This window comes from Ambystoma mexicanum, chromosome 3q (assembly GCF_040938575.1).
Source record: "Ambystoma mexicanum isolate Mex_15411 chromosome 3q, UKY_AmexF1_1, whole genome shotgun sequence".
Taxonomy (NCBI): domain Eukaryota; kingdom Metazoa; phylum Chordata; class Amphibia; order Caudata; family Ambystomatidae; genus Ambystoma; species Ambystoma mexicanum.
The window spans coordinates 763,084,149-763,111,467 of NC_090926.1; the positions used below are offsets into that span (position 1 = coordinate 763,084,149).

Here is a 27,319-nt window from a genome sequence, read left to right on the forward strand (position 1 = left end):
CCAGGCCATGTTACAGCCAGTTTCTCTCTTTACCGCCATAGTCCTTCCACCTTGATATGATATGACATTTATAACGTGCCTCTACACAAGTGTTTCAAGGGACAACGAGGCAAGGGAGGGGGAACAGAGGGAGGACAGAGACAACAATCTTACTAGGCCAGGTGACTTTGAGATCGTGCTGGGGAGGGGGCAGAGGGAAAAGTGTGAGGGGGAAAGAGGAGGGGGCAGTGCAGTACATAGGAGAACAAAAAAACAATAAATATAATGAATAAGAAATGCAGCCAAGTGGTGGCAAATGCATGGGAAGTGCAGACATCAGGTGTCAGGTTCTGGTAGGGGGCTGTAGGGATACAGAAACATCCCCTGAGACAGGGGTGCACCAGGGGGACAGAGAACGGGTGCAACTAGCGGGGAGGGGACCTGGGCCCGAGAACAGGGGGTAGCCAGTGCAATTTCAGATTCAGCCAGGAGTTCAGCAGGGGAGAGGAGGAGAGAAAGTGGAAGCTAAGATGAAGGTCTTGAGGTGCTTCCGGAACCGGAGATGGTTCTCCTCAAGTTTCAGAGAGGCAGGGAGGCTGTTCCAGAGGCAGGCCCCAGCTGAAGAAACCACCAACTAGTTGCTCGGGACTGCCTTGAGGGAGTTGGAGGCGGATGAGCGAAGGGCTCGAGAAGGAAGATATTTAGGAAGAAAGAGTTGAAGGTATGTATGCCCCAGAAGGCCGTGTGGACACTGCAGAGGGTTTTTAACTTAATCCTCGCAGCCATTGGGAGCCAATGCAGAGATTTCAGTCCTGGAGGGATACGATCCCTGGGCTTGAGGCCAAGGACAAGTCTTGCAGTCCTGTTTTGGATGAGTTGCAGAGTGCAGAAAGTAGAGGTAGACAGATTTAGAAATAGGCTATTGCAGTAGTCCAGCCTGGAGAGAACCAGAGCTCTGGATACAGTGAGCTTCTGGGGGAAGGAGAGGAAAGGAAGAATACCTCTGAGGAGGTGCAGCTGGTAGTGTGACTTCTTAGCGACATCAGAGATGTGAGGAGAGAAGGAGAATGTGGAGTTGAAGATGACCCCGAGGTTTTTAGCCTCACAGGTGGGAGCAGGAAGAGGGCCAAGAGAAGCCGGCCAGAGAGTGACAAGAAAGGAGGGAGCAGGTGTGCCGATGAGGAGAATCTAAGTCTTACTGGCATTAAGGCAGAGATCATTGGCGCACACCACTCCTGGGTAGCAGGCAGACAGAGATCAGAGAAGGAGGAAAGGTGGCTGAAGAGAGCCTGAAAATGAGCTGAGTCATCCGCATAGCACTGACAGTTGGTGCAGAGAGTGGCAATGCGGTGGGCAAGAATTGCCAGGTATTGGTTGAACAACCAGGGAGATAGGTTAGACCCCTGGGGAACCCCACAGGTAGAGACAGAGGAGAGGAAGGACCCAAGTTGGACCTGGGAGGGTACATCGGAGAGGAAAGAAGTCAGCCAAGCCTGGTCCTGGTCAGTGACACCCAGGTTATCATGGAGACCTTGAGCAAGATGGCATGGTTGACCGTATTAAAGGCAGAAGAGAGATCAAGTAAGATGAGAACACAGGGAGTGTTGGAATCTAGGTTGGCAGCGGTTTCCGTGCTTCTGGCAGCTTTGAATCCAGACTGATGATCATGGAGACATCAAACAGATTCAGTGTGGAGATAAAACTGGGAGATGGCCAGTTTTTCCTGGAGTTTGCCCAGGAAAGGAGTGATGGAGATTGGGCGATAGTTAGCCGGGCAGGAGGGGTCTTAGAAGAGGGTGCACAAGGGAGTGCTTCAGGGGGGGGGAAGGGAAGACTCCAGTGGCAAAGGAGTGATTGCAGAAGTCGGCCAAAGCAGGAGTTATGGTGTCAATATGGTGCTTGATGGTTTTAAAGGAACAGGGGAGAACCTGTTTTGATGAAACTTTCATAGATCGTACTTGTCTAGAAACCTTGTCTGGGGAGAACAGGGGAAAAGCAGAGAAGGGGGGTGGGATGAGTGGCCAAAGAAGGGTTAGAGGAGGAGCAGGGAGTAGAGAGAGGAGGAGAGGAAGAGAGAGGGGACAGGATGTCCTGAGTTTTAGAGATGAAATGGGAAGCCAGGGCTGTGCAGAGGTCGTTGGAGGGGACAGGAGAGGTAGAGACTGCAGCAGGATTGGCCAGCTCCTTGCAGCTTTTAAAGAGTTCGTCCGAGTTGTTGGATGCCTCAGAGACGCAGGCTTGAACGAGGGCACTCTTCTTGTTACGGACAGAGAGCCGGTATTACCTTTGGAGCAGGCAGCACGACAGTTTGTTAGAGGATGTACAGGAAGCACGCAATTTCCTCTCAGCCACCCTGCACTTGCGTTTGAGGGTGACGAGGTCCGAGTCGTACCAGGAGTTGCACTTGGCTTTGGGCTTCACCTTTTTAGAGGTTTCTTCACTGCTGCTTTTGCTTTTGGCCTGAAGCGCTCACTCCAAGGTAGACCGCTTGTTCTTCTTTTTCGTGGTTTGGGTCATCATTGGCCCAGGGTTCAATTCCCTAGATGTTTGTGTCCTGTAAACCACACCTAGAAAAGAAGCCTTGTACTGAATGACTTTCCAGGAACCAGCACAATGGTTACCAGGGATAACCATCACCCCAGCGCCATCTACAAAACCCATGTATGTAGCCTGGTAATGCCCACTATCAGATTGTCAAGGATTGATTGGCTGTGTAAAAAGTACAATACGGGAAACGACAAAGAAGGAAAAAGAGAACAGGAAAGAAGGAAATGAAAGCCCACCTACAAGACCCACACGCGCATTGCTGCCCCATGACGACCTATTCACTAATGCAAGCGTTGGGATGTGCAGAGCTGTAGAAATGTATAAGGTAACTACCCTGTTAACTGTTCTCCACTACCATTGGTGTGAGAAACCAGAGGGTCTTCTCACTCCTAAAACCTCTGGATCCTCTTATCAGGTTGCCAGGGAAAGGCCATTTCTCTTGGATCCTGACTGTGGGGGTGGAGAAGCGAGTGAGGATCACCTGGGTGGAGGGTCCTTGGAGACTGGGAGTGGGGTACACTTAGGCGAGACATAGTATCCCCCTTGTCCTGTTGAGAATCAACCAAACCCTCCCCCGATCTTTATAGATTATTGTAAAGATGTTCCCCTCCTTTTCCCACATATAGCACTTGACAGTACTGAGGCAAGGAAAAGGTGACTAAGAGGAATTCACACTAAACCCTTTCACCACTTAGTACGGGGACGAGGAATATGCCTACAAAGAGCTTTCAGGGTCAGACATGTCCTTTTAATTATGGTCCGGCAGCTCTCATTAGAATTCCACACCTGCAGCCTGTTAAGGGGCTGAAAGTGTATAAAGAGAGACCAGAGGAGGACGGCAGGGTGCATCACAGAGGCCTGGATGTGAGAGACCAGCAGGGGACCTTGCTTCAGAGGAGGGAGCCCTGGTGGGACTGGACAAGGAGCCAGGACGCTGGCAAATTCCCCAAAGGACTTGCACAGCCCTTAGCCAGTGGGCCATGTACTTATTGCAAATCTAGGAGCCTCTGTGATGGAGGGTCAGCAACAAGAGCAGCATGCTTATTGAATACCGAACAAAATGTAACTTTAAAATTAAACAAAACTAATGTGTATTGAATACTGAACCGAATGGAACTTTAAAATTCAGTGAAACCAATGCATATTGAATAGCGAACTGAATGGAACTTTAAAATTAAGCGGCATGAATGCTTATTGAATACCGAATTTAATGAAACCCTGAAGTTAAGCGTTATAAGTGTTGAATGGAATAAAAACCCTCATGGGCCAAGCAAATAAAGTGAATAACTCAAATTCCCATATAAAAAACGAATTACAGAGAAATTGGCACAAGTGTTACAGTCATAAGAAGGTGGGTGTGCGCAAAACACCCTTAAACTGAACTTTTATGAATGAATGAATGCAGTGCAATAAGGTCAAAGACTGGAACGGATGTGTGACAAGTGATCGCAAAGCCAAGAGGCTGACCAGAAAAAGCCAGAGGATTGAAAATCTACCCATCAAAGCCAAGAGGCCGAGAGTAGGGATCCTGGTTGCGTTACCTGTAATGGGTGGACCGTTCAGTCTGACAACTGCGCCTAGACCAGTGAGCCCTAAATGTTGAAAATCAAAGAGATTGTGATGATGAAGTTAAAGTTTTGGGGAAGGGAACCCAGAGACTTGAGAAGCTAAATGGTTGGTCTTGAGAACAAAGCCTCAAGACCTTTTATTTTCTGTGACCTGTGTTGCTTGGAACTTGGGGAAGGAAACCCCGAGAACTGATTTGGAACTGTGTCACCTGGAACTTGAGAAAGAGAACCCCGACACTCTTTCGTTGAACTTTCTTATACTTGGGGAAGGGGAGCTGAAAGAAAGCTGAGAGCTGGAAGAGACTCATAACTTTGAGTTGAACACGATTTCTTTTAATTTTAACCTCCCTACACCTTGGTTAGCTTTAGTTGTGAGGGCAAGTATAGGTTTTGGACACAGGCAGACTTTTAAGTTGAACTCTTTGACTCATACTTTCCTTAGTTACGTTCAGCGGGGGGAATCCCACTTTAGCATAGGACAAGTTAGGCCTTCTACCATCCTGACATTTGATTTAATAAAGTATTTTACTTTGAACTTTTAAGTCTGTTGTCTGTGTCTTGCTTCATGATGCAGTCACATTGGCCAAATGCCACATATAAACGTTATATAGAATCCATGTTTGGAAATATCTGTGGACCATGAGGGGCCACAATGCCCTATGTCCAAGTAAAATTGAGCGTGTGATAATATTGGCAGCAAAATATTGAACATCACAAATACTGAAATGAAAAAGTTGATATAGTATCTCGAGCACATCAGAAAACAGTTTAACAGTCTACATGTTGTATTTGCACACTGCAAATATTAACAAAGGTATAACATAGAATGTACAGAATCATTTGAAATCCTCTTCAAAAGGCAACATGAATTTCATCATCTGATGCATTTATTGCATATGTTAGGAGCCACTAATATACAACAATCCCATAGTGTTGAAGACAAAACAAGGACAAAGGTGATCACAAAAATAATTGCAGCAACATAGAATTATCGTTTACTAGATTTGCAATAATTAAATATGTGAGATTAAACACAAAATATCCTTAACCACCTCATGTCTGTGCTGCGACTAGAGACTGATGTAGGGAAAGAGTATAGGAATGTTGATCAACACGACCGCATCTCTCGCAAATTTGGGGTTCTTGCCCATTTTCAGACTGATGAATCCATGCAACGGTTTATGGTGTTCAGGAGAGAAGCCGCAATATTGAGACTGTACTCCTTTCTACAAATTGCTAGAAGCCGCCATCTGGTGGCACTACTTTCGACAGTTCGCGGGAAACCAATGTGTACAGGACTGTAGTTAATGAAACACACTGAAGGAGCATACCCAGCAAGTTTTACTATCTTGATCAGGGGAGAATGCTTCATTCCCAAAGCCTTGGTTGTGATGTTTGTGTTCTCTATCCAACTTCGCATTATACAGTGTTTTTTGGGCCACTGACTTTGTTGTTTGGATACACTGGCATTGTTGTTTAGATACAGTGCTGGGGAAATTCAAAGCACCCTACCCTCCCTTTCTATGTGATCTTCACCATACTCCCAGGGACTCGTTGGCAACTTATTGGAAACCTTGTGCCTCACTGTGTGCTCTGTCAGAAAATAGTTTCTACCCTGCATTACACTGTCACCCATCTGATGGAAGGAACACATTTTTCTTTTGCAGTAATTTCAGAGTAGGCATTGGCAAGTTTCACATCTGTTATTAGGATATATGTTCTCCCACATAAATATATATAGGAAACTCACATAGATTTGGTAATGTCTACAGCTCAGCATTCTAGCTAACTTGATGTTTTGCAAGGAAAATATTCTTTACTTCTGTTTTATAAGCAAAACATTTGGCAACTGATGATGACCTCCCGGCACAACTAGACTTGCCACATCCTGCCTACATCTAACATGTAGATCTGCTTGTGGTCGACTGTTAACTCTGCTCATCTTGTACTAATGCTCTTCCTTGTATGTGCCAGCCCTTTTTGAAAGGAAATGTTTCACAAGGGAACCACCTGAATACAAAATGGAATATTGGCCACACAATGACATTGACAGAACTAGGTGGCTAGAAGTCAAAGCCAACTGTAAAATGGAAAGTGAGAATTGCAAATCCATGATTGTTCGAACCAAGGGACAATATTTTAGTAAAGGTATTACTAAGCATTTGTCAGTTGAAGGAATTGAGGGAGGAGTTGGCATTGTCACAATAATTGTGCTGGATGTATTGGAGGAACACCACATAATACTTTTCCAGCATCTGGTATGTCAGATGGTAGTTGCACAGTTAGATTTAGGCTGAATAAATACAATTTAGGTTGATCATCTTTGAGGTCAGTGGATGATTCTACCTATGAGTTGCTTAGGTATATGTGTGGCTTGTGAATTTGTTACAGATTCTCATGCTATACTGAATCTGCCATTTAGTTGTTTGTTCTGGATGTAGGAGATCCATTCTTTATTACAGCATCAAAACGGCTGGGTACTTGAAAGCAAGCCCTTGCACAAGCAATGATCAATTCAGACCTATAGTTGAAGGAAAGACAAGACAAGCCTAAGGTAAATGAAAAAGCCAACAACAAACTCAGACTGGTTTAAAGACAACCGCAGCAAAGATGCCTCATATGACTTATGTACACCTGGATGTCGCTCAAGGGGCAAACCTGTCACTGAAGGGAAAGACGTCCCTGATCAGGGTGATGATGATTGGGGAAAATAGTCCATGGATTCCCTAGTTGCAGATTACCATGTCTCCAAAACACACAGCAGGTTCCTTTTGGCTACATTAACAGTTCAAAGTTCTTTCTTTTGGTATAACATCAGCAACACCCTAACATGACCAAGGGTTGCTAGTTTACAAATCCCCCTGTGCAGTTAACCATTAAAACTGATGGGTCAGTGTCAGGGTGTGAAGGCCATCTGGCATCCTACACAGTGAAGGTGAAGTGGACACAGTAGGTACCACGTTTACACATCCATGTTTTGGCGTTGTCTGCAATACGGAAAGCTTTACACAGCTTTCACACAAGTATGAGGTCAGAATGCCATAATAGAAAATAAAACAGCATTGTCGAGAGGAACATAACCTTGCTAGCACAACATGTGCTAGGGAAAGACAACTGCTTCAAAGAAGGCTTCAGCAACCTAGTACAGCGGAATGTAACTGGCAACTAAACACAAATTCACTCAGACAAAATACATGAAATGAGAAACAAAACCCATTGACTTATTTGCAACAAGTACAAAATACAGAAAATAAAATACCAAAACGCCAGGTGATATTTGGATCAATCCCATTAATACACAGAGTGGTTTACAAACTGGAACACAAAAACATGGCACTACTCCTGGCACCAACTTCGACGAGGCAGGAAAAGGTAGCCTCATTTAAAGTACATGGATGAGGAACCACCACTAAAACGTCTTCCAATCACAAACCTGCTCACATAGCAGCATCAACAGATACCACACCAAAATCGACAAATGAGGAGCTTGGTAACTGATGTAAAGAATGTTGCCATTTACAACTAACTCAAAGATGCATGGACATCCAAGCATCATAACTTGCTGATTCAATAAATGGACAAGATTAATGATTTGGTGTAAAAGGCACACAATCACCCCAATGTAGTGCATTGTAAGTCCGATGTTGTCAAATACTCGCTTTAACTTCTCGACCGTGGCCTATTCTCCAACTATCTGAAGGTCGATTTACCGCATCATAACATAAGATAATATGGTGGAAGGTTCCAGTGGTAAGAGCTTTTTTGGAAGGTTAGAGGATATACTTGCCTGATTCCATACCAGCACTTTTAAAAAAAAATCTTAACTGTTTTGGATGCACATGCGCTACCACTTTTTGAACCCCTTCACAAATACTCTCACAGGCAACTCAGCTACAAGATAGCCTTCCTAATTGTGATTACCTCCAACCGAAGAGTAAGTGAGCTACAAGCACTGTCAGTAGCTGATGCTTCCTGATCATACACAAAGACAGGATGGTCTTCCGTCGTCACCCGTGATTCTTTCCCAGGTGTATCGCAAAACTCTGTTGAATTACTTGCGTTTTTTCAGAGGCCACTTTCAAGGGAGGAGGGGGATTTACTTAGACTAGATTTTCGTAGAGCAGTAATGTTCAACACGATTAGAGACCACAAGCCATCTAGGAGTGTTCAGCCCTTGTGCACTACCCATTAGACCAAGAGCACAATCAACGAGAGCTACATGGGCAACACTCGGCTAATGCTGCCCTGTACACAATCTGCAAAGCTGCAACCTGGAGTTTAATACTCAGGTTCACAAAACACTACTAGATGGATATGCAAAGAAGCAAACTCACAAGTTGGCCAAGCAGTGCTGAGATGTTTGTAATTGTACCCACCACAATACCTCACCTGCTTGTGCCCCTTGACCAAAAGGGGGCATTGATGCTTGCAAACTGCACATAGCATGTCAATCTGAAGCAGATACACAAGGCCAAGATGACAGATAACCACCAGTAATAGTCTTTCTGGAAGTTGAAAGAAATTTAAAAGTGTATATATACCGTTTTAAGTGGTTTTCAGAGTGAATTAGTTATTACTCATTCATTTATTTACAACAAAAACACAGTTTACCTCACAGATTAAATACAAGCAGAAAAACCAACAATCTGAGTGGTGCTGATTTGGAGGTGCATTGTAATTATTTTAACAAACAGAAAAAGGGGATCATGTGACTTGACTTTCAGTAAAACCACTTTTAGTACTCCGACCCGATCCCTGGATGGTGGACTCTGCAATCTGGCAACTTCTCAATAATGTAAACAACAAATAACCAAAATGTAGCTAGTATTGTGGTTTTTGGGCTGAAACACCATCTAGTGTGTGTCAAGATGTGACATAAGTTGCCTTACCATAAAACATTTGGTGTACTTGAAGGCTGTATGTGCTATCCACAATACAGAGCTTGATTAAGCTCCACAGTTAATTTCATGCTAGTTAAGAATACATCTTGGACATTACTATCTAGCTTGGTAAGACGCTGTTGTATGGTCCAGTGCATTATATCAATATTTCACTACAGAAACTTCGACTATTGAGTAATATATTGGCAAAGGCAAGGCCTGTTCTGTGGCTTTGACACTTTGCCTTGCTGTTTTGCGGTGAAACTCTACTAATGCAAGTAATCTGTCATTCCTGATAGTGTATGAATTATTTATTTTAACTATGTATTTATGGGGGGGGGGGGCTGTATTTCATTCTGCATCTTTAAGCAATCTGATACCTTAGATGATATGCAGAGCTGTGCAGGCACATTAAAAATACAATGGAAAATATTACAAATAATCTTGGCGGACCAGCACCCTGAGTCTCCTATTTAGTTATTTTACCCCCAAGCATCCAAGAGGGAAATCCTCCTCAAACTGTTTTATTCTTTTATAAAAAGAGCATCTTCCTCTTGTGCCATACTGAGTCTTTTTACTTCTTTAATACCTCCTTCCAGGCTCATTCCTCACCCTCTTACTCCACTGCCTCCCTTTATCTAGCAAGGCCACCCACCAATAGTGATTGACAGGCACTATACAATACAACTTACATTGGCCCCCATTACGACCCTGGCGGAAAGTGACTGACCGGACCGCCACAGCGTAAATAGCGTTTCCGCCATTGCACGAAGGAGCAAAGTGCGGCCCATTCCGACCCATCGGGCACGAGCACCACGCCATGGCGGAAGTGCAAAGTCCGCGATGGCGGAAATGACCCCAAAACGGCCCACACCGCCGCCGTACGGCGCCCTAGGTGCAATACCGCCACCCCTCTTAGCGGTCACCGCAGTGTGCGCCTACCGGAAAGTACGGTGACCGGAAATATACGGAAACGGAAGTTAAAACATGGCCCCGGAACGGGAAACATCCCGCCGTACACCTATAAAACCACTAAAACCACACAACCACTAAAATCACTACCCTGAAACACACCCCAACCCGTCATCCACCCTAGCGAAACCAAGAAAAATGGGAAAAGTAGCGAAGAAAGCGTGCGACCGCAAGCGGCAGGTCCACTTCTCCCGTGAGGAACTCACCGTGCTAACAGAGACCCTCCAGGAGAATGCTGCCGTCGTCTTCTCCACGCAAATGACCAGAACGGCACTTGCAAACAAGAAGGCCATATGGGCTCTGGTGGCACAGCGGGTAAGTGCGGTGGGGACCGCACCCCGCACCCCACAGCAATGCCGCAAGCGATGGGACGACCTGCGGATACGCGTCCGCAGCATACTCTCTGCCAACCGCAACATTGCCACAGCCACCGGGGGAGGTCCTGAATCACCCATCAAGTTGACCCCCTGGGAAGAAATCTGTGCGTCCACCATCGGAATGGAGAGCATAGAGGGAGTCGGAGGGATGGAGAAAGGAGTGCAGACATCCGAAGATTCAGGTAGGGGGGCCAAATAAAACAATGCCAAATCCACACAGTCCATCCATGTGAAGTACCATGCGTCCACATAGTGCTACAGAAACACATGTCCAGGAGAACGTCCACACACATAGGCCTGATAGCGCACGTTAAAACCCACAATAAATACATAAATAATTAAAAACCCCTAAAACACGCACTACACGTGCAGCAGGCACACCCTAACTGCAGGCTGCCAAACAACTGCACCCTCACTCCACACACAAATGAAAGCACCTCCAAGGCCCCGACCCAAATCACCCTCAGGTACCACTCCAATGCATGTGATACAATGCCTTTCCAATTCCCACAGACCCATCAATAACCCTCGCCCTCCTTTACTCCACCACAGGGTCCGATCCAAACGACGAGCTTCAGGACACCCCTACCAGCACACCTGCAAAGAGGGCCAAGACCAACGGCCAGAGACCCTCCACCTCAGCTGCACGCATCAAGACACGGCAGCAGCACAAATCAGGTGGCAGCACAGAGGAGGGAACATCAACAGGCACCCCAGCTACCAGCATGCCCACACCACCACCACCACCACAGGTCCCCCCAATGGATGCCACAGAAGGCACTGCCTCTGGTGGCAGCAGCACCATAGGTGACACCCCATTGATGGCAGCATGCTCGGACACCGAAGACGGGGATGTCGAAGTCAGATCCATCCATGACCTGTCCCAATCCCCCTGTCTGTCCCATCCCGTACAACATGAGGATACCACGCAGGGGCACCCACAAGACGACGACTGGCCATCCCCCACAAGCCCTGTGGCAAGGCAACATGAGGACAACAGCCCCTCTGTGACACCCCCGCAAATGGCCATGGCCCAGCAGAGGCAACAGTCCCTCGACCAGTTAATCGTGCAACAGCAGCAAATGGCCACGCTCCTCAAGGACCATGCCGATGAATGTGGGGGCACTAAGGCAGACATAGAAACATCAACTGAGACACTTAGGGCAGAAATGGAGAGAGGTACAGAGACGCTAAGGGCACAAATGGAGAGAAGCACCGAGAGCCTGAGGGGGGAACTGCATGCGACGTCCAAAGACGTATGTGCCGAACTCGCCGCAGTGCGCCGTGTGCTCACTGAGCTCTCGCAAACCCTTAGGGACATGCATGGACGTGAGCAGGCAGAGACATCATCCGTTGCAAGTTCCGTCCAGGGCAGCCCCCAACGTAGATCTGGGAGGAACCTGCGCTCCACAGGCAGGGGTGCCCCTGATACCCGCAGAGGGGGCTTGCAATAGCGACTGCCCACTGACAATGAGCATCTTTGGACACTGGTGTTCGGGGGGGAGGTAGGAGGGTGGAGGGGGTGTGTTGGGCTCACTTGGGTGGCGGGTCGATAGGGTGTTCAACATGATATCACATATGCCATAAACAGTGCACGATCAACCAATGAGATGTGTGGACATTGATCTTTGTGTACTAGGCCATCATAGGCGTACAGTCCATATTGTGCATGTCCCAGACACACACAGTGCCACGAGTCCCGTGTCCATGTATCAGCCACCAGGCGTGAGTGCTAGAAGCATGCATCAATGAGATGCTGACGAATGTCACGGGCCTCCGGTGCCTCGCAGACTCCATGAGGTGCTGCCACATCCCCACCCTCATCATGACCATCATCAGGTGCTTGCAGTTCTGCGTCAGGGGGCATGGGCACATTTCTACGTACGCACATGTTGTGGAGCATGACACATGCCATGACCATCTTTGCAACCTTCTCATGGCGGTACAGGAGTGCCCCGCCAGACCTGCTGAGGCAGCGGAAACGAGTCTTCAGTAGGCCGAATGCCTGTTCAATGACTACACGGGTACGTGAGTGGGCATGGTTGTAGTCCTCCTCATGCTGGTCCCGTGGGTTCCGGACTGGTGTGAGGAGCCATCTCTTCAGTGGATACCCAGCATCACCTGTATGTGGAGGAGAAACGCATGATGTGGAATGCCATTGCTACGTACGCACACCCCCCCCCCCTTCCTGCCAGGTCATTGCCGAATCACATAGCCCACATTATCATGCATGTAATGAGACTCACCGAGTAGCCAGCATCTGTTCCCTGCGTGTCGCTCCATGTAGCGTGGTATTGTAGAGTTCCTCAAGACCATAGAATCATGGGTTGATCCAGGGAATCGGGCACAACAATGTGTAATGATCCTGTTGGAGTCACACACCATTTGTACATTCAGGGAATGAAATTGTTTTCGGTTGCGGTACTGGGCCTCCATGGCATGTGGGACGACCAATTCCACATGGGTGCAGTCGATGGCACCAATGCAACCCGGTATGCCGGCAAGTGCATGGAATCCCACTTTTGTGTTGGTAATTTCCTGCTCCGAGCGTGGTAGAGAGATGTAGTCGTCTGCGTGCTGCAGGAGGGCATCGAGCACTTGCAATAGTGTCCGTGAGAACAGTGGCTGAGAAATGCCATGCAACTGTCCGACTGTGTGCTGGTAGGTGCCTGTGGCCAGGAAGTGGAGTACAGACACCACCTTCAGTAGGGGTGGGATGGCGGTTGGGCTATCTATCATGCTGACAAGGTCAGCCTGTGTCATGTCCACAATGGCGGCTATGGTGTCCCGGTCCAGACGGTAGAGGGTGTGGATCTGCTCATCAGTAAGGTTGAACGGATGTGCTCGGAGGCGTGGGATTGCGGGCTGCCTGCGTGGTGGTAGTGGCTGTGCTGGCGGCCCTTGCTGGCCCTGCCTTGGCCTCCTCCTCCTCCTGCGTCTCCTCCGTGCGGCCGGTTGTAGTTGGTGTTCGTCTTCTTCTTGGAGTTGGAGTACTTGCAGTGCTATCAGGTCCCCCAGGGCCAACATCGCGAGTCCTGCCGGTAGCATTTCGGTGTGGTTGTGGGAGGAGACTGGCTGTGCAATTTATGTGTTTTCAGGCTGTATGGCCTCCACCTGTGGTGATTAATTCCACCTGTGCAAACTGCTCTCCCCTTTGGCCGGGCACGTCCCGCGCACAACGCTGCAATTCGGGGAATGGCATCTTGCTATTGCAATCATGTATTTGTACCCGATGCCCGTGTAAGATTGGTTGATATGTTCATTCTGTTGTGGTCCCATTGTTGCACATACTATCTGTGCAGTCGCGAACAGACTTGTGAAGGGTCAGTGGAACGTAGTACTCGAGTAACGGTGGGCCCTCATGCATCACTGTACCGAGTTGCAACGACGGGCGGGGCGTCCCATTTGTGGGTGAAGGCAGTTGCCATTTTCACACACAGCCGCACTCGATGGAATAATTAGTGATTTCAAACGGCCACAGATGCCTTTTCGACGTGATGTTGCAAATGAGGAATTCGAAGGGCGGCGCTTTCGGTTTCCAGCTAGCGGCGAGGAGATGCCCACAGGTCTGACTGCAAATATAACGTTCTATTGTTCAGTGTCCTTGAGACAGGGGCCATGGCGAGGAAGCAATGATTGATATGAATAGTTTGGGATGCGCAATAGCTACGTGGCCGATGAGGCCGGCCGTTCCCAAATACATGTTACTTCACGACACTGGAATTACGGGCTGGGGCACTGTGGATTTTGCAGGCTGCATAACGCACAGACTCAATGGATGTTTCTAATGTCATGTGAGTAATTATTCAGGCGTTTTGATCCCGGGATGAGGGAATGATGGATGGATGCATGGGCAGGTGATTTGATACAGAGTTTGCCATGTACAGGGCTTCTTGGGATCTATCCGCCTCCCCTACGCTATGTGATGCAGGGCTGCCATAGTGGGACCATCGTCTATCTGGCCTTGTTGAGCCCTCCCTGTCTCGACGCGCCCTCAGACACTTGTGTCCATGCACGTTAACATTCCCATCTGATGGATTATGTTTTGACAGACGCATGCACAGGTACACTCGTTTGTGATGGTGTTTGCACCTCGATATAGATGGTTATGAGTCGCAAGTGGTTTTGGGGTGGTGATGATCCTTTGGAGTGGGCTAGCATGCATATGGCTGTGGATTTAGTGTGATCATTGAAGTGAGTTGTTGGAATGTAGTTCTGATGGCCATTCAGTTCTTTTTCTTTTCTTTTGGTTGACAGGTATCTCCTCCCCTTTTGCCACTGCCATCTGTATGCCACTCCTGCAGATGGATTTTACTCCCGACACCTGCTGCTTCGTGTTAATCAGTGGAGCAGCATTACGATCTTATGGGACGATCGCCAATGGCCCACATGCCCTTACGCAGTACTGGTGGCTCGGAGCAACATTTCGGCCTTTCAGCTGGACTAGTGCCTCCCCATTGGGACGGCCCTGCGGTTGTGTGCGCTTCCATGTTGCCTTTTCGTACGTGAATGTGGCTCTGTGTACCATGAGGGAACAGGGCGTCACACAAGTAGTGGCTGGTCATTTCTTGCGGATGCAGCACACAATGGTGAAAAGTGTTTTGGAGTTCATGGCCTGATGGCTGTATGGGCTTGGTGATTTTGATGTGCATTAAATTTCTATTCTGATTTGGCCCGTGTAGCGTTTTTCTTTGCAAGTGATGTGGCATATGCCTATTTGGGGGGCGATGTATTGTGGGGAGATCTGCATTGGGTTCCAGCTTCGGAGTTTAGTTGCGTGGTACTGTACTGGGCGCGTTTGCCTACGAAGCCCGTGAGGTCAGGGATGGGGGCTGCCAATATGACAGTTTGAATGTTGTCATGCTCCGGGGCGGGGGATTGGGTTTTGTGTGACAGATGCCGGTCAGCCAGGTGGGCTGGTGGAATGATGTGATTCTCGGAATATTGCTGGTCACAGGTGCCTGTGTTTGCGTGCGTTTCTTGGTGGGGGACTGTGGTCATGTCCATTGGGATGGCTTCTGTATTCGTGCCATCTGTGCCCTGCAGCTCCCATTGGCCCCTGTTGTGTTTCTTTTGTTCGTTGGCATGCATGGGTGACTTGTACATTTCAATGGTTGCATTGTGACTTCATTGCACCTACGGGGAGTTGTACTTTGTGGGCAGGGAGCGGTGTACAGGCACTCAGTGGGGCCGTTTACGGTTGATTCGCGATGCCGTACTTCTCACCATGGCGGAATGGTACATTCCGCCATGCTTCATGGCGTTAGGTACATGTCCGCTAGGGTCGGAATTGGCGTACCCTTGCGCCATGGTGGTGTTTGCGGTTTGGCATGGCGCGCGCGCGCGTGCTTGGTGCAGTTAGCGTTGGCGTTCACTACGGTGTCGCTAATGGCTTCGTACTTTGCGGTGACGGGTCATAGTCGCACCGAGCGCTATTCGATGGCGGTATTGCATTTCCGCCATCGTTTTCCGATTTCCGCCAGGGTCGTAATGAGGGCCATTGCATATTATATAGTACAATTTGAATTCATCTTTTATTCCAAAGGTTCTCGTATTGCTTGATCTTGAAAGATTCCAGTCTTCCATTTGAGAAAAAAGTTGAGAATTTATTATGCATCTGTTTTACAAGAGATTTGAAAAACATTCCATGTGTTTTGTACTTAGTCCGGAGCTGCTTTGTGAGCGTTTTGCTCATGCTTAGTTTGGGTTCTCTAAATGCCTACATTATGCTCTGAAAGAAATAAATTGAGGGTAGAAAGTCATAGCCGTTCAGCTAAAAACGTAATATGTATTACTATTTGTCATCTGACCGATCATAAGAATATGGAGAAAGAAACTTGTGAAAGTCATTTTCTGACATTTTAACTCTACCAAAATAAATGGAAGCTCAAGTATATGAAAATAATCCACTTATTGCGATGTCCTATTAGGGCTGCCTGAAACACATGTGAATTCAATCTCTAAACATCTCTAAACAATATGGGTGTACCTATGAAACTATTTAATCCTGGTACACGATTTTTGGCTGTGAAAATATGGTGGTTACTGTAAATTGGGAATGTCATAAATTACGTAAATGGAGTGCTTTATTTAATCCTTAAAATCTTCACATTTGACTAACCTGCATGGAATCTGTAAACTTCACATTAAAAATTATCCAAAGTTGACAGCTCGTCTCCTTCATGCAGGAAATTGGCAGGACTGGGGAAAATACCTGGGTCATGGTGGTACAGTATATTGTAACCCATTTGTAAAAGAAAAAAGAAGGAAGACATCACACTATCGCCAGGGGAACCATAGACTGATTACTCTAATGGATGTTCCCAGAAAAATATTTGCAAAATTGTTAGTAATACTCATATAATGAGAGGCGAAGAACTTTCATTAAATCAAAATCACCCAAACAGGCTTCTGGAAAGTACTGGCTTTTACGGTCAGTATATTGGTATTAATTCAGTTTTCATATATAACCAAATCAGACACACATTGCCCACTGTACACAGTTGTGTTAGATTTACTCCAATACTTTTGGTATTGTGGATAAGTTCGCTCCTGCCAGAAACGCATCAAACCCTGGCGATCAGTGCAGGACATTTGCCATGGTAATGGCTTTATATTCTGAGAAAAGCACATGAGTGAGAGTTGATATTTGGGTAGTACATAAGGGAATCTGACTAACACATGGCCTTAAACAAGGTTGTATTTTGATACAGATGATGTTTAACCTGTTTGTAGCTGACCTAACAAAGCTTTGCAAATAGAAAGAGCATTTCCACCAAAAGTTGTTAGACACCAAGTTCAATGTCCAGCCTTGAAATAAGAATATTTAGCCACCACTTACATGGGCCATCAACAACTGCTCAACTTTTGCTCTTATGTCATTGGTATTAAATGTAAATGGGCCAAGTAAAAAAAGAATGGGCTTTGGGATTAGGCAAAGAACATACGACCAATGGCACATCTGGTGTGACCCCAAGACGTTATGAGGCATATTGAATTCCTGGGGACAATTATCGATTCCAAGTTAAATTGGAAACTGTTAAGCGGTGAAAGCACGCTCACTATTGTTACTAAAAATAGAAAAGCTTTGTGCTGCAGCCACTTTTGTTAACTTATAGGACTAAAGACATCTTTGCCACTTTATTTGTGGCTGAATTTTGGGCCGATGGAGACGTACAATGGTGGGATATACTAAGCAGAAGGTTATAATTGGTTAATGCAATGATCTTATGCTAAATGAACTGTTTCACTTTATTTATGCATGTAAAATTGAGCTGCTTGACATTCCTGGTCAGAATATGCTTTACTGAGGAAACATCTCTGCCGACATTGTCAGAAATATCTTTTTGTAACTTCACAGTGAAATCGTCTTTTTAGATTGCTAAATGTCACTGGCAAATATGTAAGAGATGCTATCAATGTAAGAAAAACTTCTATCCATTTATCATGGTTATCGTTAAAGTATTGCACTCCAGTTCAATGAACATAGGTAAATGAAGAATTGTATCTTGGGCTTGCAGTGCCACCAGGCAAGTCGCAATGCCATGAAGTTTCATTTCAATGGGTTATCCACGAATTAGTTTATTGTTGCTGCAACAGGTTTCTGGATTTCCTTCATTGCTGTTGTATTTAAACTTGGGAAGCTTTTTTGTGCAGTCAACAATATATTAACTTGCCCAAACCATAAGAAGGTAGACTCAAAAATGCTCAATTGCCTTTGGGGTGAATGTCTGAGTGGTAAATATATTGCGCTGAATCTCCCACTGTTGCGGCTCTTGAAATCTATTAAACTCTATTTTAATCAAATTGTAGTCATTGTTTCAAATTCTATACTGTTTTTCACTATGTAGCCATCATCCATGAAGGTTTGACCCCCAGAAGCATGAATTCCATGACTTTTGCTTCTTATTTTTTAGAACAATTTATAAAATCGGTAGCAACATTTTGATTGTGTGTGTGAATTGATTTATTTTCCTAAGTATTTATGGTTTTATATAAACGAAATGGTAGCATAACATACATTATTATCAATATTTTCCATTTTGTGGCTGCCTTCTAAAGAAAAAAAACGTGTCTTCCGTTTACAACTTTTGGTTCATTCAGTAAATTCATGGCATGCATTTTGGCATTCAAGTCCTTTTGAAATTGTCTTAAGTACACATTTTCATACGAGTAATGAGACTTCTTTGTTCGTAATGTATCTTTACTTCAGCAGTTAAAAGAAATGGTGTACCTAGAAAATTACCAAAATTAGGTCAAGATGTTTATCATGAAAAAACATAACATACAGAGTACACATTGACTTTCGAAAATGGATGTAGGTTGTTTGATGTAGTAAGTATGGCAGACAAATATCGTTTTATGACTATTGTAGATGCTTAGGCGTGTAAATGCTTAGGCGTTTGAAGTGGAATAGTTGATTAGTAATGCAAAGGCCGTCTCTACTCTACTCTAGGTGAGATTCTAACCCCTAAAAGAATAAGCAGGAATTCTGTCAAGTGCCACATTATTTTCTATCACTTCTTCCTAAATCGTTATGAATGTTTGCTCTAAATAACCTGCGCGCTCATTTGTGACAGTAGGATTGGAGAGAGACCCTACAGCAAGAAGTGTATTAGTGTGTACATTTCCCCTCAATTTAATATGATGCAGCTTTTGAAGAACATCTGAATTAATAGTGCAACATTTATGGTAAATGCTGTTCTAACAGCACCTCAATGTATATGTTCAAGATGTAAAGACCTTCAGATATAACTATGGAAAACTTGAAATGCCCATTCGTGTCACCCCGTAGCCTTCGCATTTTTCGTATGTCTTTATCATCTTTGCAATTGTATTTGTAATGCCAGTTTGAGCAGCAAATTAGTTGTTGGATCAGAATAATGATGGAAGGCTGTGTTAATGTGTTTGGATTGTAGTTGTAACCACCTTCGACTCATTGCCTCACACACTGAATATTTAACCCTTTGAGGTAGACGCTCATGCGTGTAGGCCTGGATGTGTATCCATCCTGGGCAAGATCTTAGCATACTATCAGACAGCACTGTGCACAAACACAAAAATACTTATTCAATTAACTACTGTGGCAGAGTTCTGAATTCATACCCCAAAGCAGGCGGAGATATGCTCTTAAGTTCAGCATTGCAACTATACTTGTCATGGCTTTAAAACTGAATGTAGTAATTGTTTTGTAATACTTGTCTGATATTATAACAGTCTCGGGTTTCTGTCTTGATACAGTGGAATTTGGGGTCCTATTTTATTTTCTTACTGTACAGTTTTAAAAAAATGCTAACTTTGCAAAGGATTACGACAGTCGGACAAGCCTCATTGTGACTCTAAGAAGAGTATATTTCAGAAAGTATTTATAGACATTTCCCAGGTAGATGCAATGAACACTTATGCTCTGTCGTTTCTCTTATTCAATACAAACATTTGCCTATTTCTCTGAAATTGAGTTGTTCAGGTCAAATGCAGACGTTTTGCTCAAAATGTATTACATCTCTTTAATAGTTTAAACACACCCATCTCTTTTACTGGATTAGTAGTTTGCTTTATGCTTCTAGGCGAGACCTGCCCACAATACTGGCAGGGCACTGCCCACATTGTGGTTTTCAAGTTTTGAATTACTTTGATTTGAAAGGTTCTTGTGTTGATATCATTTAGCATTGCTCACTTATAGATGGCTTTTTCAGACTGGGGTAGCCATCATATTAAAGCTGTCACTCAGTGATTTAGTATTTTTGAGCTTGACTGGGTGGGATTCTTTGAATGTTCATACGCAGTGACTGTCCATGATCCTTCAAAAACTAAACCAATTGTGATGTTTAGACCAGAACAGGTGGTTGGCCAGTCTGCCGCATTCTGACTTTTTTCAACTCTTCCTCTGGCACAGTCTCTGTGAACTAGCTGAAATGTATCACATGACATCTTGCGTACAGTCTTCTTTTCCACAGTTGCTTGGTCATCTCATGGGTGGAAGAGACCATGGACAGGCATGCTGAGATAGCAAGGCTAATATAATGGAGCTTGTTCACAGATGGAAAAGGCAGAGGCTCAATACAACAATGTTATTCTTCATGTTACAAGGATCCAAACATATTTGGTCTCAGCTGAAAGCAGCATCATTGGATCAGATTTTAAGGAGCAGAGGTCTGTAACAGAAGTGGTGTACCACATATGTTAAAAGGCAAAACCCCGGCACATAAGGGCCCTGGACTCAAGCCAGCACTGGGAGGAGGGCATACGATGAAGATCATAATTTGTTTAATGGTATTGCTGTATGTATGTAACGTGCATGGCTGAGAGAAGTCTGACACTAGACTAGCTTTCCCCACCACTCCTCTGTCTAGCGGTGTCCTGGCTTGCGCTCTGAGCCTGAGCAACAGCCAAACAGGGCTGCAAAGGCCAGCAAGGCCATGACTATTATGCAGAAGGAACCAAGAACCACTAGTCCTCCGAGGGCCCAGGAATCATCCAGCAAGCGTGCCTTCAGGTCTTCTAATGCGTGGGAGGGGCTGTGTTCTGGGGGAGGTACTGGAGGTATGTTGGCACCCATTCTGCAAAATAAGAAGCAACAAAGGTGTGTTAAAAGAGATGATGTTCAGCTGAAAAACAACCAGCCTCTTTATCTTGCTTTATTGTGTTTTTGATCAAATAGGTTGTCCTTTCTAACAAAGTACGTACATTAGGATTTGATACAGACAAATAGAAAGGATGGGACTGACCTACAAGGGGTACTTTTGGAAAGGTTCAAATTATTGTTGAAATAGCAGTCAGGTGGGAAAGTGGGATGTAGACCAGAGCATGCATATCCTAAACACATATATAATTATAATAGTTAAGTGTGTATGGTCAGCAAGTATGGGCTGGGGTCAGTAATTTGTCAGTGGTGGTCTGTGTTGCAGGCGAGGAACAACCAATCCCTGGGTGGTAGTTGTACTGCAAGTCTGTTCTTGAATACTTCCACTGATGGGCTGGCTTTGATGTGAGTGGGGAGGGTATTCCAGTGGAGAGGGGTAAGGAGTGTGAATGAGCGAGAGACGGACGAACGATGGGGGGAGACTGTTAGGTTGGTGAGAGAAGAGGATTGTAGTGTTCGTTAGGGAGAGTAGCGCAAGTTAGCGACGCAGAGGGGGCAATAACATGTAAAGATGTGTAGATAAGAAGTAGGAATTTGAAGCGAGACAGGTTTTGCATGGTTTGCCATCACGCAGGATGTGGAGGTGAGGTGGGGGAAGAACTCAGTAGGTTGTAAAGAGTGAGTTATGTGAAGTTGGGAACTTTGTTTAGAAGAGCGTGTATAGGGTGAGACAAATGAGAAGGCTTTTACAGTAGTCTAGTTTCCTGAGGATGAAAGTGGAACTGAAGGTTTTGCTTAAATTGCAGATTTTCCTTATGTTAGGAAGGCTGATCCTGGCAGCCATAGCAGTTACCAGGATGTATTGGTGGAGTCTTAGAATGTTGGCAGAAGTCCCTGAGCCTGCAAGCTTTAGGTGATGGAGTGAGGGAGTCTGGAGGGAGGGAAGAATATGGGCCTGGGGAGTGCACTGGAGGCAGGGAGATGAACGAATATCGTCTTGGAGGAGTTAAGCACTCAACAGCATAAGGCCATCCAATAATGGCTGGCCATGAGGCAGCTGGTAATGCGATCAGAAATGGCCAGGGTGAAGGATTGAAAGACGAAAATGCTTTGGGTATCGGCTGCAAAGAGTTAGTATTTAAAGGCGAAGGATGAGATGAGTTTGCCAAAAAGAGGTGGCGTAGAGACTGAAGAGGAGTGGACCTAGAACTGATCATTGTAGGCCTCCCACATTTCGGGGTGTAGGGAAAGAGATTATTATAATTGTTCATTTACAACAGGCTTAATACCAGAGAGTGGATTCTAAGCGTGGGATCAGTATTCAAAGCTGTGTTGCGTTGTGTGGTCTTGCTTCCAAGACAAACACTTTGCACCTGAGCTATCCTTCCTCTCCATGTTGGAGTTCTAGATGATGGAGAACAATCTATCAACGATATAGTCCCTGCAGTTAAGTGTTGTGTCTTTGAACCCAAGGCAGCAAAGGATTTGAAGGAGGGACAAGATGGTCCACAGTGCCAAATGCTATGGAGTGGTCAGTAACATGAGGATGGAAGAGTTGCGAATGGTGAGCGTTAAGTTGGATACATTGGCAAGGGCAGTTTCAGTAGAGCGTTTGCTCCGAAAGCCAGTGTGGGTGAGCCTCAATTATGCGGTTGAAGATAATATGCTGTAAGATTTTAGAGTGGTTGTAAAGGAGGGAGTCCGACCAGTTTGTAGGAGGAGGGGTTGTTGCTGTGAGCTGGGTTGTGGGTTTCTGGAGTATTGGGTTAATTGGGAAATCTTGTTGCAGGCCTGAAAGAAGTCACTGGTGAGGTAGTGGTTGAAGGGGGATGAAAGGTATAAAAAGCTGATGGATGCAAGTTGCTTGATAGTTTGTGCTGCAAATCGGTCAGTAGGAGCAAAGAAAGGGTTTGCAGAGAGGAGGCTTAGAAGAGGTTTGTGGTTGGGGTTGCGGGGTGTAGGGAAGTAGGTGCTCCTTTAGAAGTTATGTAACTACATTAGTACACAACGCTCTATATCACCAGTAGCAGTGTCATGCCAGCCAAAGTAAACCAAGCCATTTACTAGTTTCAGCTGAGTTCTCCAAACCCTTCACCTCCTATAGTAGACAAATGCCCGCTCCCGTAAAACACCAAGCATAAGTACACTGGGGACTGTAGTGGGCCCTTCACACATGGAAGCAGCACCATTGCCATAGACATCTGTCCTTTCACAACACTCACCATCCCCATTACAGTGCTCCCAAGCTCCCCCTCAAAGCAGCACAAGCCCTCCACTTCTTGTTGCTGTAACCTACAGATCAGACAAATTATTAAGGGCTGTTCTCCAGCATGGGGTCTAGCATGGATTCACATGCTCATGAATATTGCATGTCATCAGGCTGGGAATCCTCGGTAAAAGAAAAACTGTTTGACTTTCACTTACAAACTGTATTTCTCCTCTAAACCAATCACTGTGCCCTGGGTCATACTGCCCCATCCAATGACAGTCCTCTCCCTAAGCCCCTCCTCTGGCAGCCATCTTCAGATTTGTACTGCATGCTTCAGTGTTGGGAGTCCTCGGGTTTGCTCTGCAAGCTACTTCTGTTTTTTCGTGTTTTCAACAGAAAAAAGTTCTATTTTTGTTCCGTAAGAGCCTTTGTGCTCTTTCTCCATCTGCCAATAGCAGGAATCCATTGTCAGTGAATTTTGGGGCCCCTCAACTGTGTAGATCATCAGTTTCCAGAAGGCCATCGGGTCTACTTCACACCCTCCGGCCATGACGGAGGAGGAGGAACGTAGGTCCCTCTTAAACTCCTGCACCAAGTGCGGGCTACGGAATGTGTTTGTGGAGGAGAAGCACCTGCAATGCCTCTACTGCCTTCATCCACACCATACGGAAGGAGATTACGAGATATGCCGCTGCTTCTCTAAGAAGACAACAAAAGATAGGTACGGTAGACTGGCGGCGTGCTGAACGCCAATGCATCTGCCCTGTGCTCTGAGCCGGTTCATGCCTCACCCAGGACTGGTTGGGCCGAGGAGCGGTCTTCTAAGTCCTGTGAGGACGCCTCATCCTTGGAGGCCCAAGATAAGGCCAACAAATCCGGGTCCACCGGGGTCGCCGCAGAAGCAGGTTCTACCGCAGACAGGGCACCATCGTCATCACCTTCCGCCTCCATTGCCAGCCGGCATTTGAGTTCCTCCTCGAAGAAAAAAATCATCCAACCTGGCTAAACTGTGGGAGAACCCTGAGAAGCCGCGGACGGTGGAGAAGAAGGCCGAACTACCCAAGAAGGCCCAGGCGGCACAGGATAAGTCTTCGTCGACGATAGAGCTAGTGGCGGCTCGTCTCTTGAAAGCTAAGGGGGCTGGCCCAGAGAATGTAGCCCCCACGGCGCAGAAGGTATCTCTCCCTCCGAGGTTGAAGCCACTGCAGTGACTTTGACATGGTCTGCTAGCATGCCAGAGAAGGGGACACCATCTCAGAATCTGGTTCCAGCCCCTCAGGGTGGAAAAAAGGAGGGGGGCAAGGAGGCCCCGGATCAGTCCCAGGCTGTGGCCCAAGCCATGGAAATTTCATCCACAGACTGAGGACCTGGAGTCCTTATGCAGGGTCCACAAAGATGTGGAAGAGCAGGAGGACGACGGCGATGGCGCAGGGCCTATTGTTTTCCAATTTAGCCAGTTTTGCTGAGGGATGTCTCTCTGGGCATCCTATCAACCCTCCAAACTTGCTGTCGGAGATCCAGAAGAGGATGCCACAAGAGGATGTTCCAATGGTCCCCCCGACCAGCCACCAGCGAAGAAGGGGAAGCGCCATCCGACACCCCCATTTCAGCCTCCACATCCGCCTCTGGCCCCCTATCCCCCAGCAGACCTAGAGACAGGGATGGATACGGCCACGACGACGGACGACTGCTACAATATCGTTGCAGCGGGCGGTGAGTAACCGCAGCCTAGGGAGACCCTGCCAGACGAGGTGGGGTAGTTTAATTCCCAGCGACTCTGGAGTCTATTCCAGATACTTTCTGATCAGAAAGAAGACTGGGCTGGAGGCCCATCCTAGACCTACGACGTCTCAACAAGTACTTAAAGTCCCAAAAGTTCAGGATGCTCACGTTGCAGTAATTGCTCAGCCAACTGGCGGAAGGCGACTTCTTGACATTGCTGGACCATCGCTGAGGACGCCTATTTCCACCTCCCTATTCACAAGAAACATAGAAAGTTTCTGCATTTCGTAGCGCAGGGCCAGCACTACGAGTTCAAGGCCCTACCTTTCGGATTGAAGTCGGCTGCCCGAGTGTTCACAAAATGCCTGGGACCGGTGGTGGCCCATTGCATCTACGGGGAATACACGGTTACTCATACCTCGACGACTGGCTCATCCAGGCCCGCTTGTGAGAGTTGGCCGTCGGACACACAGAGGCAGCTGTCTCGCTTCTGACGGATATAGCATTCTCCATCAGTTATCCAAAGTCCTGCTTGACACCATCGCAGAATGTGCTGTTCCAGGGAGCCAGACTCAATACAGTGTCCTGCCTGGCATCACCCTTGGAGGAGAGGGTAGCAGCCATTCAGGGGAAGGTGCAGCAGCTGTTGCAGATGAAGACGGCCACAGTGCGGACCATCAAGTCGTTGCTCGGCATGATGTCGTCCTGCATCTACCTCATCGGGCTCTGCAGGTTACAGATGCAACCTTTTCAGGAGTACCTGGACGCTCGCTGGATACAACTGTCCAGAAACCTTGTGGACAAGATCACTCTGGACGAGTTACGTCAGGTGATAAGGTGGTGGGGCGTCCGCTCCAACATCGCTCAGGGTTTCAGAACCCTCCATTCAAGGAAAAGTCACTAGGGACGTTTCCCTGGAAGGCTGGGGAGCCCACACCGGGAGCCTGCACGCCAGAGGCCTGTGGCTGCCAGAGGCGAAGGATCTCCATATCAACAACCTGCAGCTACGGGCAGTGTTCTGGGCCCTCAGGTCATTCCTTCTGTCTCTGAAGGGCAAGGTGGTGAGGATCTAAATGGACAGCATCACCACGATGTTCTACATCAAGAAAACAAGGGGGGCACTCGATAACCTGGGCTCTCCAGGGAAGAGCAGGAATTGTGGCGCTGGGCCGTCAGACAAGAAATGTTCCTCGTCCCTCTTCACCTAGCGGGAGTCAAGAACACAATCGCGGACGCCCTCAGTAGGGAGTTGCGCTCCTGGCGCGAGTGAGAACTTTGGTAGGACCAGATGGACCGCATCACTGCCAAGTGGGGCAGGCCCCAGATGGAGCTGTTTGCGACGGCGGCGAACTCGATGCCAGCAGATACTACCAACAGAGGAGCCTGGGGGACGCGTTCCCCTTCCTGTAGGAAGGGATATTTCTGTACATGTTTCCTCCGTTCCCTCTCCTGCTATGAGTCATCAACACAATCAGACAGTGTCACTGCAGGATGATACTCATCGCCTCGGCGTGGCCGAGGCAGATTTGGTATCCGAACCTTCTCAGCCTGTCAGCGTCACCTCCTGTAAGCTACCAGCGGTCATAGATCTTCTCACCAGCGGAGGAGGTGCAATCCTGCGTGACGATAACAGGATCGCTCCAACTGAGGGCTTGGCTCCTCCTGGTAACAGTGCTGAGGGTCTGGAAGGTTCTTTTAACGGGTCTTCACCCGAGAGGCCACGCCGTAGTACTGGCAACATGTCAGAGGGGGCGCCTATACGCATTTCTACCCGCAGATCTGCAAGGGCGAAGCGCCTACAAGGCCTCGGCCTGAAGAACAGGGTAGGCCCCTTGATCCACACTCCAGAGTCCTGGATGGGGTGGGGCCCAGTGAGCTGAGCAACACGACGCAGGCACATGGAAGGCAGCTCAACAAACTGGCAGCTGTGCCAGACATTGCTGACATCCGCCCGATACCGCACCAAGGCAGGGAGCAGGTGGGGAATGTGTGTCAAGGTGGGACTGGTGTCTACGGGGACTGAGGTGTGGCCTCAGTGGGCGGAGTTAGGGCAGCACATGCTCCCAGGGTCGCACCCCTGTGCGCCTCTTAATTTAAAGGAGAAGGAGGTTTTTTCTGGTGAAAAAGGTTCTGTCTCCCGTCCCTAGGATGGGACGCCCCTGCAGTATGGAGGGAAGGGCACGTTAGTCACTATGGTGAGTAACTTATCATTTCTTCAGCATGGGTCTGGCATGGATTCACATGTGAACCCTCCCTCTGTCCCCTCTGTGGCTCTTCTTGGTCATACTGTCACTTTACGTGCTTACCCAATCTGAAGATGGCAGGCAGAGGAGGGGCTTAGGGAGAGGACTGTCATTGGATGGGGGCAGTATGACCCAGAAGACAGTGATTGGTTTAGAGGAGATATACAGTTTGTAAGTGAAAGTGAACTGTTTTTCTTTTACTGAGGATTCCCAGCCTGATGACGGGGAATATTCATGAGC

The 27,319-nt window shown here is 47.0% G+C and overlaps 1 protein-coding gene and 1 long non-coding RNA gene across 4 annotated transcripts in view; one reads left to right on the plus strand and one right to left on the minus strand.

The window, feature by feature from the left end:
• RECQL5 (RecQ like helicase 5) overlaps positions 1 to 27,319 on the plus strand; it is a 1,190,108-nt gene that overhangs the window by 493,359 nt on the left and 669,430 nt on the right. The window lies entirely within an intron of this gene.
• LOC138582959 (uncharacterized) overlaps positions 18,266 to 27,319 on the minus strand; it is a 33,674-nt gene continuing 24,620 nt past the window's right edge. Inside the window, exon 2 of the long non-coding RNA XR_011305113.1 lies at positions 18,266 to 20,882. This is a non-coding gene — a long non-coding RNA (uncharacterized lncRNA). The remainder of the gene's footprint in view (positions 20,883 to 27,319) is intronic.